General features: G+C 42.3%; 1 long non-coding RNA gene across 1 annotated transcript; it reads right to left on the bottom strand.

The window, feature by feature from the left end:
• Window positions 1–280: 280 nt before the first annotated feature.
• LOC122463883 lies at window positions 281–9,913 on the bottom strand. The gene is made up of 3 exons (XR_006287593.1): window positions 9,861–9,913; window positions 1,562–1,627; window positions 281–1,088 (listed from the first exon to the last, which is right to left on the bottom strand). It is a non-coding gene; the product is annotated as an uncharacterized LOC122463883 (long non-coding RNA).
• Window positions 9,914–18,297: the final 8,384 nt, after the last annotated feature.

Consider the following 18,297-nt stretch of genomic DNA (forward strand, 5'->3'; position numbering starts at 1 on the left):
CCTCCGTCTTCCCTGGCTTAGGAGCTCTTTTACTGGACACTTGGAGAAAGGAACTGTTTAACTGTCCCTAGAGCAGCTGTAGAGTGACTGCGGAGCGTGGATTTGGAAGACAGAAAGGAAGGTGGCAGTGTCTCATGACAAATATGGAGGCTTCTCAGACAGCTCTGCTTTGTGTTACAGGTGCTTGTGTTACACAACCGCTCTGACAGCAAGGGAGGGAGCCTCACTGAGGGGTGGCAGGCAGAGGTGGAGAGGAGGCCTCTATCAAATGTCCCAATGGCCAGAAGCGTTGTGCTTGTATTTTGAGAGCAGGATGTACGGGGGGCAAATCAATGCAATGTGATGAATGAAAGGAATGTAAATGAATGAAATGATTACAATGTAATGAACTGATTTTATTAAGAACAGGTGGTAGTGGGGAGAGACAAATCCTTATCTTAATGACAGTTTTCAACTGAGTGCAATTGCAAACAATAACAAAATATTGCTGTGCCACCTAACAAGACAGTGCAAACTCAAAACCAACTAGAATGGTGCAGAAGTAGCCACAGTGCAGAGCGAACATGTTTGTGCAGATGAAGGCATAAAAGATCCATAGGTGGGATGGTAGCTATTCACCTTCTTTTGGGGGGTGGGATGGCATGGGAACAGTGTGTGTCCTGCAGCTGTGTGACTGAAAGGAGGCTCTCAATGCCCTGTGTTCTCAGCTGGCTGTAGGACAGGACTATGTTGGAGTGTTACACATGAGCACAGTGTAACCATGTTCTCCAGGAAACTTGTCCGCATTTGCATCATGTCCAACATCCTTCCCTGCAAGTCCCTTTCTGTGTCCTGTTGATCCATATGCTCCTTTGACAGCTTCTTGGCAGGCTCTTTGTCCTCCTCTCTCTCATTCTTGTCCTGCAGGATGAATGCTTGCCTCCATTCCGTTGGGGACTTTTGCCTTCTGGTGGGACCCATTCATGAGGTGAGCGTACATCTCCGCCCTTGTCCTCTCGCCTCTGGAAGGTTGACCAGGCACTTGGCTACTGATAACCCTCCTGTCTGTGTGGGCCATGCCATGCCAGGTGCTAGGAGAACAGGGGAACCTGTAGCAATATTAGTCACCATGTCAACAATGCTAGAATATGTTACTTCTCTCCACATATGCTCAATTTGGAATTCCGTTCTCTTGCGCTCTTTTCAGCCTCGGGTGTACTTGAAGATAAGGGGCAACAACTCAAAATGCCTCACTAAGTGGGCTTACCTGCACCATGGTGAAATGGTACCCTTTAAATTACCCTTATACACTATTTTAGGGGGATGGGAGTAAGGGAGTGGGAGGCTTTCCCAAAGGGCAGGTTATTGCTTGCACCCCTGCAGCCATCCCTGCACTGGAAGATATTACTCTGAGTCAGAGACAGAGAAGGGTCCTGTTCAGAAAGGCAAAAAGACAACCGGGGAGATATGCAACATTGCTACTTGCCAAGATGGTGGCCCCTGAACTATTGCTGGAATGGAAGGGAAATGCTACCAAGATGGGCAGCCCCAGGAAGGCAGCATTGCCTTGTCAAGTACATACCAAACTAGACCGCTGTCTTTGCCTAGAATTCTCATTTAGACTGCCGGTTGATCAGTGCAAGGTGAGCTGCAAAATAAATAAATTGTACAGCTGTGATGCATGTCCTGTAATGGGTTTAACAATGCAATATACACTCCAACAAATAAATGCTTGGTACTTTTGTAACCCTTGCAGCCACAATTGTCTTTTGAATCTATGCAACATAAAATGCCCACAAGAACTTCTGTAACTTCAAGTGGCCAATTGACTTCATTTAACTTTACATGTATGAAAATCTTAAGACCTAAAAGTAGCTCAAGGCAGTGAACAATAGAGGTCTTATGTAGAACTGGGAGAGTAACTGATTTTTTGGTTCACTGGAAAAAAGTGACAAAGAAAAGAAACAAATAAAGAAAAAATCAAATCAGTCCCATCCAAACTAAAAATGAAGTTTTTCAGAATGTTCAACAAATTTGGGAAAAGGTAAATAAATAAATAAAATGGGTTGAACAAAATGTTGTGTTTCAGTTCTAGGCATTTTTAACCTTTTAAAATTGAAATCAAAGGCCTGTGGGAAGACTCCACACTGGTGGTAAAAAAAACAAAACAGAACTCTCAGAAACCTATGGAAGGAAGCCAGACCCTTTCTCTTCCCAGATAATGACTACTGCTTGTGTGTTCCCCCTTGAAATGAAGAGAAGGTAGTAAATCATATTTCTATCAGCAGGGAAAACAATTATAATGCAATGCAGCTTTTCTAAGAAAACTTAAGTTTCACCTCAAGTACTGCATCTGAGCACTCACTGGAGATAGAAATTAGAAAGGGTCACTAGTTTGGCACATGGCCACAATAAGGGCCTGATTCAAAGGTGGTTTTTGTTGTTTTTTTTTTAGTCAGTGTAGGTCTTTCCATTGACTTTAAAGAGTTTTGGATCACATGGTAAAACTGCTGGGCAACTCCTATCTTCAGACTCTTGTTTCAGGAATGTTTTATCATAAAAACTGCAGGAGGAAAAATAAATATATTGATTTCTCCACCTACAAATAGACAGCCAGGAAAATAGCTAGGTGGTGAGAAGTGGGAGCATGTTTTCTTCCACAGCAACTCATAATCTAATGCCTGGATTATTTTGAATGTTATGTTTTTCTTATCATTGTGATTTCTGAGAGGAGCAGCCTGTGGGGGCTTTAGCTAATGAAGTCCAGCAGATATCCAAAATGAGCAGCAGGAGTTCCTGCAGGGGAATGCTATTAATGACCGAACTGGCAGTCTACAGCCAGTTCCCCAGGGGGGAGTGAGGGAAATAAAAGGGCAATGGGGAAGGAGGAGAACAGGCAGGAGAGCTGCCTTCTCTCTAACAGAAGCCTTATCATTGTTTAGTTTGGTCACAGCCTAAGCAAGATGTATTAACCTGAGTTCTGGCTGTAGTAAGCCTTGTTTTTCTATTTGGAATAAATCCCATAGTGCAGATTACTGGTGTGAATAACGGCCATATAAACTGGGCCACTGGTGTTTGAAAAATAACAAATTTGTTCCCTTTCACATATGGATAGTTTTCTCCCGTTAGAGCAATACAACTAAATTTAACAGAGACCTGCACCACACAATGTCTTTTAAAAACAGTTGAAAAATACATATTTTAACTTAAGAAAATAAGAACAGCCATACTGGATCAGACCAATGGTCCATCTAGCCCAGTATCCTGTCTTCCAACAGTGGCCAATGCCAGGTGGTTCAGAGGGAATGAACAGAACAGGGCAATTATCAAATGATTCATCCCCCGTCGTACACTCCTTGCTTCTAGCAGTCAGAGTTCAGGGACGCCCAGAGCATAAAGTTGCATCCCTGATCATCCTCGGTAATGGCCATTGACGGACCCATGCTCCATGAACGCAGTTACACTTTTAGCCTTCAGAACATCCTTCGGCAATGAGTTCCACAGGTAGACTGTGCACTTTGTGCAGAAGTACTTCCTTATGTTTATTTTAAACTTGCTGCCTATTAATTTCATTGGGTGACCCCTGCTTCGTGTATTACGTGAAGGGGTAAATAACACTTCCCTTTTCATTTTCTCCACCCCAGTCCTGATTTTATATACGTCTCTCATCTCCCAGCTAGTTGTCTCTTTTCCAAGCTGAACAGTCCCCATCATTTTAATCTCTCCTCATGTGGAAACTGTTCCATACCCCTAACCCTTTTTGTTGCCCTTCTCTGTACTTTTTCCAATTCTAATATATCTGTTTTTGAGATGGGGTCATCAGAACTGCGTGCAGTATTTAAGGTGTGGGAATACCATGAATGTATACAGTGGCATTATGATATTTTCTATATTATTATCTATCCCTTTCCTAATAGTCTCTAATATTCTGTTAGCTTTTTTGACTACTTCTGCTGCACACTGAGCAGGTGTTTTCAGGGAACTATCCACAGTGACTCCAAGATCTCTTTCTCAACTGGTAACAGCTAATTTAAACCCCATCATTTTGTATGTATAGTTGGGATTATGTTTTCCAATGCATTACTTTGCATTTATCACTATTAAATTTCAACTGCCATTTTGTTGCCCAGTCACCCAGTTTTGTGAGATCTCTTTGTTACTCTTTGCAGTGTGCTTTGGACTTAACTATCTTGAGTAATTTTGAATTGTCTGCAAACTTTGACACCTCACTGTTAACCTCTTTTTTCAGATCATTTATGAATATGTTGAACAGCACTGGTCCCAGTACAGATTCTTGGGAGACCCCGCTATTTACCTCTCTCCTTTGTGAAAACTGTTTATTCCTGCCCTTTGTTTCGTATCATACCCAATTAATGATCCATGAGAGGACCTTCCATCTTATACTATGACTGCTTAGTTTACTTAAGAGCCTTTGGCGTGGGACCTTCTCATGGCTTTCTGAAAGTCCAAGTACACTAGATCACCCTTGTCCACAGGTTTGTTGACACCCTCAAAGAATTCTAATTCCCTTTAGAAAAGCCATGTTGACTCTTCCCCAACACAGAGTGTTCATCTTTGTGTCTGTTAATTCTATTCTTACTATATAGTTTCAATCAGTTTGCCTGGTACCAAAGTCAGACTTACCAGCCTATAACTGCCAGGATCACCTCTGGAGCCTTTTAAAAAAAATCATTGTTACATTAGCTATCTGCCAGTCATCTGGTACAGAAACTGATTTAAGTGTAAGTTACATACCACAATTAGTCGTTCTGCAATTTCATATTTGAGTTCCTTCAGAATTCTTGGGGGATACTATCTGGTCCTGGTGACTTATTATTGTTTAATTTATCAAATTTATCAAATTATCAAAACCTCCTCTACTGACATCTCAATCTGGGACAGTTTCTCAGATTTGTCACCTGAAAAAAGAATGGCTCAGATGTGGGAATCTTCCTCACATCCTCTGATGTGAAGACCAATGCAAAGAATTCATTTATTTTCTCCGCAAAGACCTTGTCTTCCTTGAGTGCTCCTTTAGCTCCTCAATCGTCCCGTGCTCCCACTGATTGTTTGGCAGGCTTCCTGCTTCTTGATGTACTTAAAAAAATTGTTTGCTGTTAGTTTTTGTGTATTTTGCTAGTTGCTCTTCAAATTTCTTTTTGGCCTGGCTAATTACACTTTTTACACTTGACTTACCAGACTGTAAGTTCCTTTCTATTTTCCTGGGTAGGATTTCCTCATACAACAATCTGTTTTTTTATGATCCTCTTTCAGGATTAACAGGCACCCCTTCAATATATTTGAAAAATAGTTTTCATATATCACTACTTTTTAAAAAATATATATTTTCCTATTTCACAAGTGACTGTTCTACTAAACAGATGATCTACAGTATCTCTCTAGTGCTCCCTCCATATCATCCCACTGCTTAAAACAGACCTTTCTTCACCACCACTAAAACTGAAGACAAGATTGTCTGTGCACACAAGCGAATAGGGAAGTAAGGGAACGTAAAGATGCCCCTTTTGTCCCCTATATAGGCTACTCACATCTGCCAGGAGCAAGGCAAGAGCAGGCCTAATGGAGCTGCTACCCCCCACCCTCCATCCTCCCAGGTGTAGGCAGGTTGGGATTGGGAATGGAAAGCACCTTGGCTCCACCTGTACCTGCAACGAGCCAGCCAGCATTGCCGAACCAGCAAGGAGGAAACAATAATTGGCTACTGATATAGATTGTAGTATGTTACTCCCCCCACTGGAGTGAAGGTGGGAACAATGGAGGGTATCGTGTGAGTCGGACAGCCACAATTCATTCTCTGGTCTGCTCCCTGGGCAGCACAGCCACATGTTATGTGTTACTCACAGCATACTGTGCCCTTACAATCTAATTCTCAGTGAGCCCATTTGGGGCCCAATCTTTCAGTCATTTCAGAGGCAGAGCTCACTTTCTCACAAGAGATCTTTTAATTTTGAGCAATCTTCTAATATACACAATGTCAATGGAGAAAAAAATCATGCTGAGAGTAGGTAAGATGTGCCAGGTCAATTTGTCCTTGAATAGACCTGAAGTGTACATAAAATCACCTAGATTTTGTTAATAGAAAGTCCAGGTTTTGCACTCTTTCTTCTCTTGCAAATGGCTTTTGTTCAAGGAATATAAAATGCTGGTTTGACTAATATCAGTGCGTATTAAGGGAATAGACACAATCATATTAAACAGCAACAAATGATCTAAGGAGTGCCTTTGGATGCCCATTCAAAAATAAACATTTATGGTTTGAATTCTTCAGCCGTCCGTGACAGGACAAGCAAAGTGCCATAATCCCAGGATTTGGCAGTTTGGATTACACTGGACATTCTGCCTTTCTAGTCTTACATTGCTATTTGGCTCATTATTCTCAGCTAATGCAATTATCTGTGCTCATATTTTCCACAAAGTCTAAAAGCTGCACGTGGACAGTTTAAACTGATAGTTTAATTAAATTATAGTCACTTGGTTTATTTCTATTCCATGGATATTTTTAGATATTTGTCATTAATGTAGCATTTGGGTTCCTCCTTTTTTCAGTTTTTTTTGGGGGGTCCCTACCTTTAGATACTTGAAAGGGGCCAAAATTTCAGAAAATGCCAGCCCTCTGAAAACCAGGCTTTAATGTGTCTCAAGGTGGGTCAACCAAAATCATTAATCACTTTTGTAAATCTTGGCTTACACTCTTTAGGAGGAATGGAAATCCAAACATTCTTATACAATATAGGAGTGCAATAGTTATAAAGTAATATACCAACCTACTTTAATCACTTCACTCCCTTGCTGCCATGTATGCTGTCTTCTAGTGCAAAGGGTCTAGTTTACATAGGCTTTTACTACAGTCTAGTCTACAGTCCCATTTGCTTTTATTCCAAGCAACAGGGAAAGTCTTTAGCAAGATAATAAATCCAAAATAACTTATCTCACTGGAAATTCTCTTAACAAAGTTTTATTCTTTCTAGTTCATTGCTCTGGGTTCAGTATCTGTGTTCATGCTGCAGTTGCCATGTAGCAGCCCTTGCAATTAAATCACAGTAGTTCTGTATGACTGTAGTGTTCATCAGGAGTTGCAGTTTTTCTAAATTTGGTACGAACAGCAGGCATGAGCGTGTAACTTTCAGTGTCACAAGCCAATTTTTTATATAAGGAATGTAAAGATATAGCCTGGGACCCAGCACTAATCCCAGTGGCATTATCTTAATAGTTGGCATGTTTATTATAGTGTCATTTGGGATGCCCTTGGTTGTTTGGTGCCTGCTTTCACTCCAAGGAGCTAGTTCGTCTTTTGTCAAGTGAGTCCACAAATCAATCTGTGATTTGGAACCACAAGTTCTGGGGGTTGGATGCAGGAATGACTGGATGGTGTTCTACGGCCTGTGTTATACAGGAAGTCAGTCTAGATAATCACATTTTCTTCTGGCTGTAAAATCCATAAAGCTATGAATGAAAGCCTGAGCAATCAGATCTGCTAGCTTTTCAAGATTTTTGGAAGTTAGGGAGGAAACTCTGGAAACCAAGCGTAAGCCAGAGTTACACTGGTGAGACGGTGCAGTTTGTTATCATTTCCCTTGACATGAGCAACAGGGTAAATGCTTGGAGGGGGCCAACTTTGTTGGATTCTCTGCTTAATTCTTAAACACGAGTGTCTTTTTTCTAAAGAGACCTTGATTATTGGTGGAGGTTGAAGCTGAGAGGAAGCAAATGGAGAAACTGAGTGGGGAAGCATCAGGCCTGCCTGTTTTCCTGTTACCAAGAAAATCCATCATAGCAACTTGAGGAAACCCTGGTAAAACACTGAAAATGGAAGAAGCACCTGAGCTAACTGACTGCTTCAGATGACCAGTTACCAAGGCTCTTATTTTGGTCAAAGGGAGCCATTATAGCAAGGTCCTATCAGATATGATAGAAAAAGAAAACTTTCTGTGGGCTTTTGGAACCATCCGATGGAAGCGAACACAGAGCTACATCCCTTCTCCAGAACTCTGTAAGATGTTTTGACAAACCTATATCCCAACCTCACTCTATTCAGTTTTAGTGGTGTTTAGAGTAGCTGCTGTAGAACCACATTCAATTGCTCTTTTTTATCCTTATGAATTCCATATAAACTTTTCTGTAAGGCAAAGGGATCTCTGCAGCCGTGTTTCCCACCTGCCAGCTGCCATCGGCTCAGCATAGATCTGGCTATGCCAAGGAAGGAATGCAGAAGCTGCTGCTTGTCCAGAGGGGAGACAGCATCAGATCTAGCATCTGCTTTACATTCCTGTCTTCTCAAGGGACACTTCTCAAGGCAAAGGCTACAGCTATCAAGCAGTATCTCTTGGAAGCTAGACAAACAGGGAGAACCTCATGTCTCCACTTCAGAGGATTCTCTACTGTTTTGTCTGCTTTGCATGGTCTGCACAGAACCACATTTGCCTCTTCCCCGGAGCTGGATCAAGCTCAGCTCAGCCACAGCACAGACCTGGGGCTATGGAGCCCAAAGTACTGAGGTGATTTTTTTTTCTTCAGAAATCTACAGAATTTAAGTTTTCTTTCTGAAAAAAATGATCCTCTTCTGCTTGTGAATTTAACCTTTACAAGTTAAACCCAGGCATTGGCCTCCTGTTGAGAATGGAGCCAGACAGTGAAATAACAGCTCAGAGAGAGAACGTCTACTCTCTAGCATAACTGAAATATTAAATGATTATGTTCAAAAATGAAATATCTCTGCAAATTTTCCGCATTTTTGTGGACAGTGGTTCCAGCAAGGTTAAGCAATTGCCCTGAGCTTTGGGTATTGGCCATACCTGGTGTGCCTGGGAGATTTATTGATTTGAATGGATGTTCCATAAGACGCCTGCTTCCGTGACACAGAAATGTTCCAGCATCACTGAGAGCTGTTAAACAGCAGCAAGAGATGACAAATTCTAGTTTGGGTTTGCGGGCCCATGCCAACTAGATTGAAAAGTGAGGAGTCCAAGGTGTTCTAGGGAGCTATAGTAAAAATGAGACAGATGGGCAGGGGCATTAGGCTAAGAAAAGAAGTGCAGATCTGAAGAGGGAGTGTTTGTTAATAGCCGCATTAGAGACAGTGATGGCAAGGCTAGGAAGAGATTGAGAGGAGTAGGTCGAGTGTGTGACCCTGGAGTGGATGGACGAGTTGATTGACTGCGAGACATCTACAGCAGTGGTTCCCAATCTTGTTCCGCCGCTTGTGCAGGGAAAGCCCCTGGTGGGCCGGGCCGGTTTGTTTACCTGCAGGGTCCGCAGGTTTGGCCGATTGTGGCTCCCAGTGGCCGCGGTTCGCTGCTCCAGGCCAATGGAAGCTGCTGGAAGCGGCAGCCAGTACGTCGCTCGGCCTGCGCCGCTTCCCGCAGCTCCCAAATGCAAAAAAACCCAAAACCTTGAACCCAGGAAGGAGCACTTGGGAATTCTTCCCTGTGGGGTACCTTCAAGCCCTTTCACTCCCTCACTCCCTGTGGGGAAGAGCTGAGAAAGAAAACAAAGGAAATTCGCTGTTGCCACCAGCTAATCAATCAGCATATGCACAGATGTCTTAGGACACCAAAAATCCAATCCTGTTCTTTAAAAAGGTAAATTTTATTAAAAACAAAAAGGAAGAAAATACATCTGGAACTTAGGCTTTTGCTCGATTTTAAAAGAGCAATTCCAAAAATTAAGCACCCGAAATAGCTTTCTTGGGGGTTCATCTTAAAGATTACAAGCAAACAAAAGCATCTGGGGTTAGCACAGAGGAGATCCACAAGCCTTAAAAAAATAAACCTGATCGCATCTAGCTGAACATTTTGATCTACTTACACATCTGGAGTTCAGATAAGTAGTTTTAGGTATGATCTGATGATTTATGATCATACCTGGCTTAAAGCTGCTTACAGCATTGCTTCTCTGTCCCTCCAGCCCAGAGAGAACAACAAAGAGACAAAGGGAAAGCTTTTTTCCCATTTTAAAAAGTTCTAGCTTTCCCATTGGCTCTTTTGGTCAGGTGCCCACTCTCTTTCCTTTACCTGGGGACTTTTTAACCCTTTACAGGTAAAGCAAGCAGCCACCAAAAGGGACTTTATAGCTAACTGGCTGGCTGGGTGTTCCAAAAAGGGAGCTTCCCTGCCCCACACACACTTTATTTATCACACTTACATATCTAATTTAGGCTCTCAAGTGAAATTCCACACATTGTGCTAACTGGACTAAAAGGGGCATAGCACTATGAGCACAAGCTGGACCACACTTCTGACAACACTGGAGGAAACACTGCCAGGGATTGGGTTACCAGTTATGTGGTTGATTGTGTCTCCATGGGGAGCATATAAAACAAAATTGGACATAAAGGCAACAGTTGCTGCTTTCAAACATAGCTTTTTCATATCCCCATGCTTGTTGCAGATCACATACATGTGTTTGCAGCAAAACTGAACCACTGCATTTACATCCAGGCTATGGCATCACGAAGGGAATACTGAGCGTAGAGATTCTATTGTTCTGTTTCATTTTGTGCGGAGATGATACTGTGCTTACACATTTTGTTGAAGAGTTTAGGTGAATATTTATGGTAAGCAAAGTCATCATGACTCCCTCCCGTGCTTTGTACTTTCTAGTAAAGCATCATTTTGTGAAATATCTTTGAAGGTAATTAATGTCATATTAACTTTACAACTAAAGATTCATTCTTATCAGATATGTCCCTAGGGATAACAAATTCACTACAGTGCAATATTTGTAAATAGGATGATGGTTGTCTAGGGCAGCCAGAACTGCTAATACAAATCTGATAAAGTCACACAATATTTTGCAGTTGGAAAACATGAAGAGTCACATTCTTTGCTGTGTCTAGTTTTAGCTGGGCACAGGAAAGGGGGTGCTTTCAGAAAACTGATGATGACTCCCTGATTCTCTGACATGCCACATTTTAGAGCAGCCTATGGGCTTCTCTAACATATGTAAACTGGCTATGGTGCCCTAACGATCAAACATCAGCTGGGTAGTGCCAGAGCACTTTGTGCTCTAGCCACTAGCCCTCCTCATTTCAGCGTGCCCCTTGTGCCAAGGACTGTGGGGAAGGAGACATAGGAGCTAATTCTGCTGACTCTTTGCCTGCTGGGGACTCCCCTTTGTCAGAAGTATTCCTCAGATAGGGAGTTATGTGAAGTTTCCGCTCCCAAGTGGCACTAAGGCCCTAGGGGTATTGGTAAACTAATTAATCCTCACAAAACCCCTGTGAGGTAGGTGTTTCCCCATTTGTAAAATAGGGATCCTTGAATCACAGAAAATTTAATTAGATTTTCAAAAGTGCTGAGCACTTACAGCTCCCCTAGTTGCTGGCACTCATGGCTTTTGAAAATGTGGTCGTATGTGTCTTGCCCACAGTGATGCAGTGAGTCAATCCCCTGTTGGAATCATTAATATTTATTATAGGCAGACAGGCAGTGATGGCTGTGGATAAGGTTGCCTAACACTTTCCATTATAAGACTTTGTTTTTTAACAGCCAAAGTTTAACCATTTAGGCTAAAATTATCTATATGTTGCCTTAAGTGTGTATTGTGCTTTATAAAATCATAGAATATCTGGATTGGAAGGGACCTCAGGAGGTCATCTAGTCCAACCCCCTTATTCTATCCACCCTGCATACAAGTTAAGGGGTTAGACTAAAAGCAGAATGAATAATTTTCTTTAAATTGAACACTCAGCTCTCTGGCTAATTCACAGCTTTTTTCTAACAGTGAAGAACAGATGAGTCTTGGCTGTTCATTTTTTGTTGTTTAAATAAATTAAAAAACCTCAAACATTGCTAATGGTAAATAAAAGATTAGTTAACAGAAGGAGAAAAATCCTTAACCTAGTTTAAAATTGCATATTCAAAGAACCAGGTAAATGTATTCCTGTGACCTGTTCTTTTATTATAGTCGTACCCAGTGGACAGACATTTTAAAAAGTCCATCATAATTATCTTTTGTGAGGTTAAACCATATTTTTACACCAATGTAATTTGCATTAATTTTGTTTAAAAAGCATTCGGCTACTCTAAGAACTCAGTAGTACTCTAGATTTTAAAAAGGTACTTCTACAGTTTTCTTCTAACCTTCCCCATCAAGAGCTATTCTGTGCATCCAGTCAATGGATTTAACACACTACTACCATGCTGTTCCTCTATCAAAATGCCATAAGATAAATTTTAACAATAAAGATAAATAGAAAAAGTCAATAGACATGTTGCTATATTTTACAACGTTTGTGTGTAAAGTAAGAAGTGTAAAGTAAGACAGCTCCTTGCTTGGCTGAATTTGCAAACTAAAATAATTTGGTTTAGAAATTAGGAATTTCTGACTCTTAGTCCTGTGCTCAGCATACCCAGCTATGCATCCCCCGATTAAATTTACTAGCTGATAAATTGAATATTCTCTTCAGGAGCCCTAAAAGCAGAACGTTTCTGGTGTGTGCACACTCATGCTCACCACCAGAATTAGCTACTGCAATATGTGCAAGTTAATGTGTCTTCCAGCATAGGAATGTAAATGAGCCATTTGAATTACCTTCCCGTCTGTGTTTATGATTCAGTCAGTTACCTGGATACTTTTGCTGTCACAACCAGCAGATAATTGTATCGAAGTATGCTGTTAAATTAAACCTATTTGGATTAATCAGGATTTAGTTTGGTGGATTATAAGGATGGATTTAGATTTGGACTGAAGAAGTATTAGCATGATCCAAAACCAACAACTACACCAGAACGAGTAAGTATTTCAGCCACCACGGTAAAGGCCAGGGCCAGGAGACAGTTGCTGCGCCGGGGCCTGTATAAGTTATGGCATTTGCTGGGCAGATAAATCTAGCAGTGAAGAAGAAATTATGCCTGCCCTTCCATCTTTGTTTATGTTCAGAAAATATTTGGCCCCTGGATTCTTGTTTACACAAACTCTGGAGCAGGACAGGGGAGCCCTAAAGGAGCGGTTCTGAAATCACAGACCCTTAATTGTTTCGTAAAATGGTGCCTCATCCTTTCCATGCAGCCCCTCTGTTCCATGGCACCCACTTGAGGCGGTGATGGACTGTAGGGAAAGCAGCACCCAGAGGAGCAAAAAGAGAGCCTGAACCAGACCCATAGAGCCAATGTGCAGGGGGAGGGATAGCTCAGGGGCTTGAGCATTGGCCTGCTAACCCCAGGGTTGTGAGTTCAATCCTTGAGGGGGCCGGTTAGGGATCTGGGGCAAAAATTGGGGACTGGTCCTGCTTTGAGCAGGGGGCTGGACTAGATGACCTCCTGAGGTCCCTTCCAACCCTAATTATGATTCTGTTGGTGAGAAAGGCAAGCTTTTGAGCTGACCTTATTTAAGATTTACATTTGTCCTATATGCCTCAGCTCTATAGGCTTCCATGACTTCCACAAAATGAGGGCCAGAGCCTGCGTCTACTGAAGTCAGTGACAAAACTTCCAGTTTTCTTTAATAGATGCGCAGTAGCGACTTGAGATTTAAAATGAGGCTAGACTGCACAGGTCCACTGTTTGCAGCAGGGTTATTGTGCTTTAGGTTACAATTTGTTTCTTTATTTAAACAGCAGAAAAATTCCAATACCAACACCTGCTGTTGCCTTGACATGTCATAGATAGTTGACTTGCATGTTTGAGTTTGTTTTCCTGTAGTGCTTGCTTCCTAAAAATATACGTTCAGATACATCTTCTACATCATTAACATGATATCATTCTGCACTTCAACTCAGGCAAAGTCAGATCATGAGTCTGAGTCTCTTCCCACTCCTATTCAGTGAAGTCACTCCATTTTTAACAGCATCAGTGAGAGGAGAATCAGGCCCAGAGCCTTGAGGTTATATAGGTATTTTAGCACTCTGTCAATCCACCCCCTTTTTTCTTCCAGTATTCTCTAAAGATTAATAATGTAATACCCCAAAATGAAGGAGAAGCAGTTTAAACCAGGGGTGTGGTGTGCCAACCACAAAATTCTAGTTGGAAAAATACTTTGACAGGTGAGTAAAATATATTTTCCCCTAGTTATTACCAATCGTCATGACAAAAGATGGGTGAGTTACATTTTTTACAGAGACTGGTACATTTGTATTGCAATTTTACCATTGCACCTTAGGTCCTGTCTATGCTATCAGATGAACTGGATCAGGAGACCAAATTACAGCATGCTTGTCGCCAGCATGGTTCCATCTTGTAGTGTACATGGGACCTAAGTGTGCCCTGTAAATCATGCTAAAGCCTGGGAATTTAACGTGATTCAGGGGCATCATGAAAACACACTGAAAGATGAAACTGTGTTGGGGACAACCAGAGACAGAATGGATGAGTTAATATCTTTTATTGGACAAGCTTCAGTTGGAGAGAGAGAGAGAGAGACAAGCTTTTGAGCTTACACAGAGCTCTTCTTCAGGTCTAATATCCTGGGCCCAACATGGCTATAACAACACTGCATACATGTTTCATCCAGCTTATTTTTATAGTGTAGCTGGGACCTTTGAATAACTAAAACAAAAAATTGGCTAATGTGAAAGGTTGAGGCTTTCCAGAGCTGTCCAAAAACATATCCTAACTGCTGCATTCTTGATGCTTATACAGCTTTTCATAACTGTTTATTGTTCTGGGAAATGAGAAAGGACTGTTTACACAGTAGCTACAGTAACATGTGGCACAAGGCTGCTAACTCTGTGATGAAGAATGTTTTCATTAGGAAACCATGGGATAGTTCTTCCATCCCTAATCTAAATTTTCAGATCATGCTCCTTGTCATGATGCCTGAAAGTGGGGGATTTATATGGAAAACTCCTAGGAAACAGCTATGTAAAAGTTCCAGCAAACTTTATTCATGTGACAATTTGCATTATTTGGAATGCTAGAGAATATTTTGTTTTGAGCTCTTGTGTTAGAATGAACCCCAAAACACCAAGCTCTGATTGGTTTGGAGTCAAAACCATACCGCCCAGCATAGTTCCATCCAAACCTTAACTTGCCCCGATTTGCTCAAAACTCAGTTTAGGTTCAACTTTTCAGAAAACCTGGCACATGGTTTGCGATATTATCAAAACCCCAAACTGGTTTCTTTTGGGGGGATGTGTTACAGGATGACTCCTCCTGGAGCAGCCTCTTGTGGAAGTCGGTGGCAGAACAGGTGCATCTACCCCAGTTTCCCTCCTTCACAGTCCCCAGTAACTCCATGCAAGCTCTCTCGCCTCAGGAATTCCCCTCCTTTGGGCCAGTTTATTTCATTAACAAAAACCCCAAATCAGACTCTATTTATCACACTCAATGCCTATAGTTCTTGAAGTCCCATGACAGCTAGTCCCTTGATGTCCACATGCCACATGCTGGTGTCTTGTGCCACATCTGGGCTCCTCTTTGGTCCTCTTCTGTCCTTCTGCCAGGACAGCCACCCCAACCCAAGTGAAACCCTGCTCTTCCCAGCTGGAACCTCCACCTCTCTCTGCTGATAGTGCCTCCTTCCCAGGAGAACATCCATTACTCCCCTCCCGTTCCATTAACCTTTTGTCTCAGATGGGCCAACAGGCAGTCCTGTCCACTGCTCCCGTGGCTCCACCTGGCTCCAGGATGGAGACATCAGCAGGTAAGCCCTTCACTGCTCCCTCTGCCTTCAGCTGTCTGCTTTGGCTTCAAAGTCAGCAGGCAACTCTCTCAGCTGCCTTCTGCCCTCACCAGCTATCAGGCCCTGGCTCCCTGGCTTGGGGAGGTCAACCGTCAATCCCTCTTATTGTTCTCCTGCCTTCCCCCACACCTACAACTTCTTTCGGGATTGCCTACAGTCTCCTGGTCTCTGGCAGCTCTCACATACTGATCTCTCCCCTCAACGGCTCATGTGCCCTCTTGTAAGACCAATTGGGGTCAGTTTGCTAGTCCAGGACACTGGCCTTTTCTCTCTTAAAGGGCCAGTGTCACCCTGTGACTGGAAGTTATGGTGAGATTTCAAAATCAGGCTTAATATGGGAAGCTAACTTCAACTTTGGTCTCAAAATGTAGTTGTAAATGGGGAATTGTCATCGACCAGGTGCATTTCTAGTGGGGGGTTCCACGGAAATGTGTTCTTGGCCCTATGCTATTTAACGTTATTATCAATGACCTGAAGAAAACATAAAATCACCACTGATAAAATTTGCAGATGACACAAAAATTGGGAGAGTGGTAAATCACGACAAGAACAGATCACTAATTCAGAACAATTTAGATCTCTTGGTAAACTGGGTGCAAACAAACAATATGTGTTTTAATACGGCTAAATGTAAACATATATAACTAAGAACCAAGAAGGTAGGCCATACTTACAGGATGAGGGACTCTATCCTGGGAAGCAGTGACTCTGAAAAAGATTTGCGGGGGTGGATAATCAGCTGAACAGGAGCTCCCAGTGTGACTCCGTGGCCAAAAGAGCTTATGTAATCCTGGGATGCATAAACAGGACAATCTTGAGTAGGAGTAGAGAGATTATTTTACTTCTGTATTTGGCAACTGCTACTTGAATATTGTGCCCAGTTCTGGTGCCCACAACTCAAGAAGGATGTTGATTAATTGGAAGGGGTTAAGGGACTAGCCACAAGAATGATTAAAGGATTAGCAAATATGCGATAGACTCACGGAACTCCATCTATTTAGTTTAACAAAGAGAAGATTAAGGGGTGACTTGATTACAGTCTATAAGTACCTACATGGGGAACAAATATTGATTAATGTGCTTTTTAATTTAGCAGAGAAAGGTATAACACAGGAATCGGCAACCTTTGGCACGCAGCCCATCAGGGAAAGCCACTGGTGGGCCGGGCCGGTTTGTTTACCTGCAGCGTCCGCAGGTTCAGCCGATCGCAGCTCCCACTGGCCTGACGGGCCGCGTGCCAAAGGTTGCCGATCCCTGGTATAACATGATCCATTGGCTGGAAGGTGAAGCTAGACCAATTCAGATTAGAACTGGGGCATACATTTTTAATGGTGAGAGTAATTAATCTTCAGAACAATTTACTCAGGGTGTGGTAGATTTTCCATCACTGACAATTTTAAAATCAAGATCGGATGTTTTTTTCCTAAAAGCTCTGCATTAGGAATTATTTGGGGGAAGTTCTATGGCCTGTGATATGCAGGAGGTCAGACTAGATGATCACAATGGTCTCTTCTGGCCTTGAAATCTATGAACTCTGGGGCAACTGTCCTGTCAGCACAGTGATGTAGGTATATTGCATTGGTAACGGGATGGACTGTAGTGCTCGGCCTGCCCTGAGAACTGCATGGGCAGATCCCGGCACCTGTACAGAGCCCCTACTGAAGTCAACGAGGCTCTGAACAGGCTCAGGGCTTTGCCCACATAGTTCTCAGCACATGACTGAGGCCTATCTAATGTTTTCCATCTCTAATCTCTGTGATTATACAATAGGTCTTTAGTTCCCTAAATGCATGATAGTTCTTTAAACTGATGTAACAACTTCATTAGAAAGGAGGGATGATCCAGAGGTTAGGGAGCTAGCTGGGATTTGGTTCAGTTCAATTCAGTTCTGGCACAGACTTACTGTGTGACCTTGAGCAAGTCACGTAGGGCTTGTTTATACAGAGAATTGTTAGTATGTGGCAAGCTGAGATATAAATCTACAGTGCACCGTGTACTAGCCTGCTGCAGACTAACTGTCCATGCCGATCCTAACTCCTGATCATAGAGTGCTTAGAGCTGCTGTGCACTATGGACTTCTAGTGCATGAGAGTGGGGGCCCCAGGGCCAGTTAGTGTACAGCAGGCTAGTGCGCTGTAGATTTACACCCCAGCTGCTGCATACTAACTCGCCATATAGACAGGACCTTCATCTCAGTTTCCCATTTGTAAAGTGGGGCTAATAGCAGTTTCCTAACTGACAGAGGTGTAATGAAAGTAAATATATTGTAGACTGTGAGGTGCTCAGATTCTATGGCAATGGGGCTATATACCCTACCTAGATTACTTAAAGGAACTGAGATTCTGTTATATACATAGACTAATAGAAACTTCCTAAGTGTCTTTAATAAGCCCTAAGCTCTCATGTGATAAATAAAACTTACTTGAAAATGAGGCTTTTTTATTGTTCAGATATTTATAATAAAATACTAATAGTTACGCAGTGTAATATCTGGAGGATTCCAAAGCACTTAACACAGATGGGTAAGTATATATAAATCTCAGCTGTCTCCAAATTAAACAGAACAAAGGGATGGGGGTTGCTAAGAGCAAGGCAGCTCCTTTCCATTCCAGGTCTTGTGCGACTGTAATTACGCTGCCTTAAAAGGCTGGATGCACTGAGGTGTTGTGGTTCTTATCT

Source organism: Chelonia mydas, chromosome 1 (genome assembly GCF_015237465.2).
Source record: "Chelonia mydas isolate rCheMyd1 chromosome 1, rCheMyd1.pri.v2, whole genome shotgun sequence".
Lineage (NCBI taxonomy): Eukaryota > Metazoa > Chordata > Testudines > Cheloniidae > Chelonia > Chelonia mydas.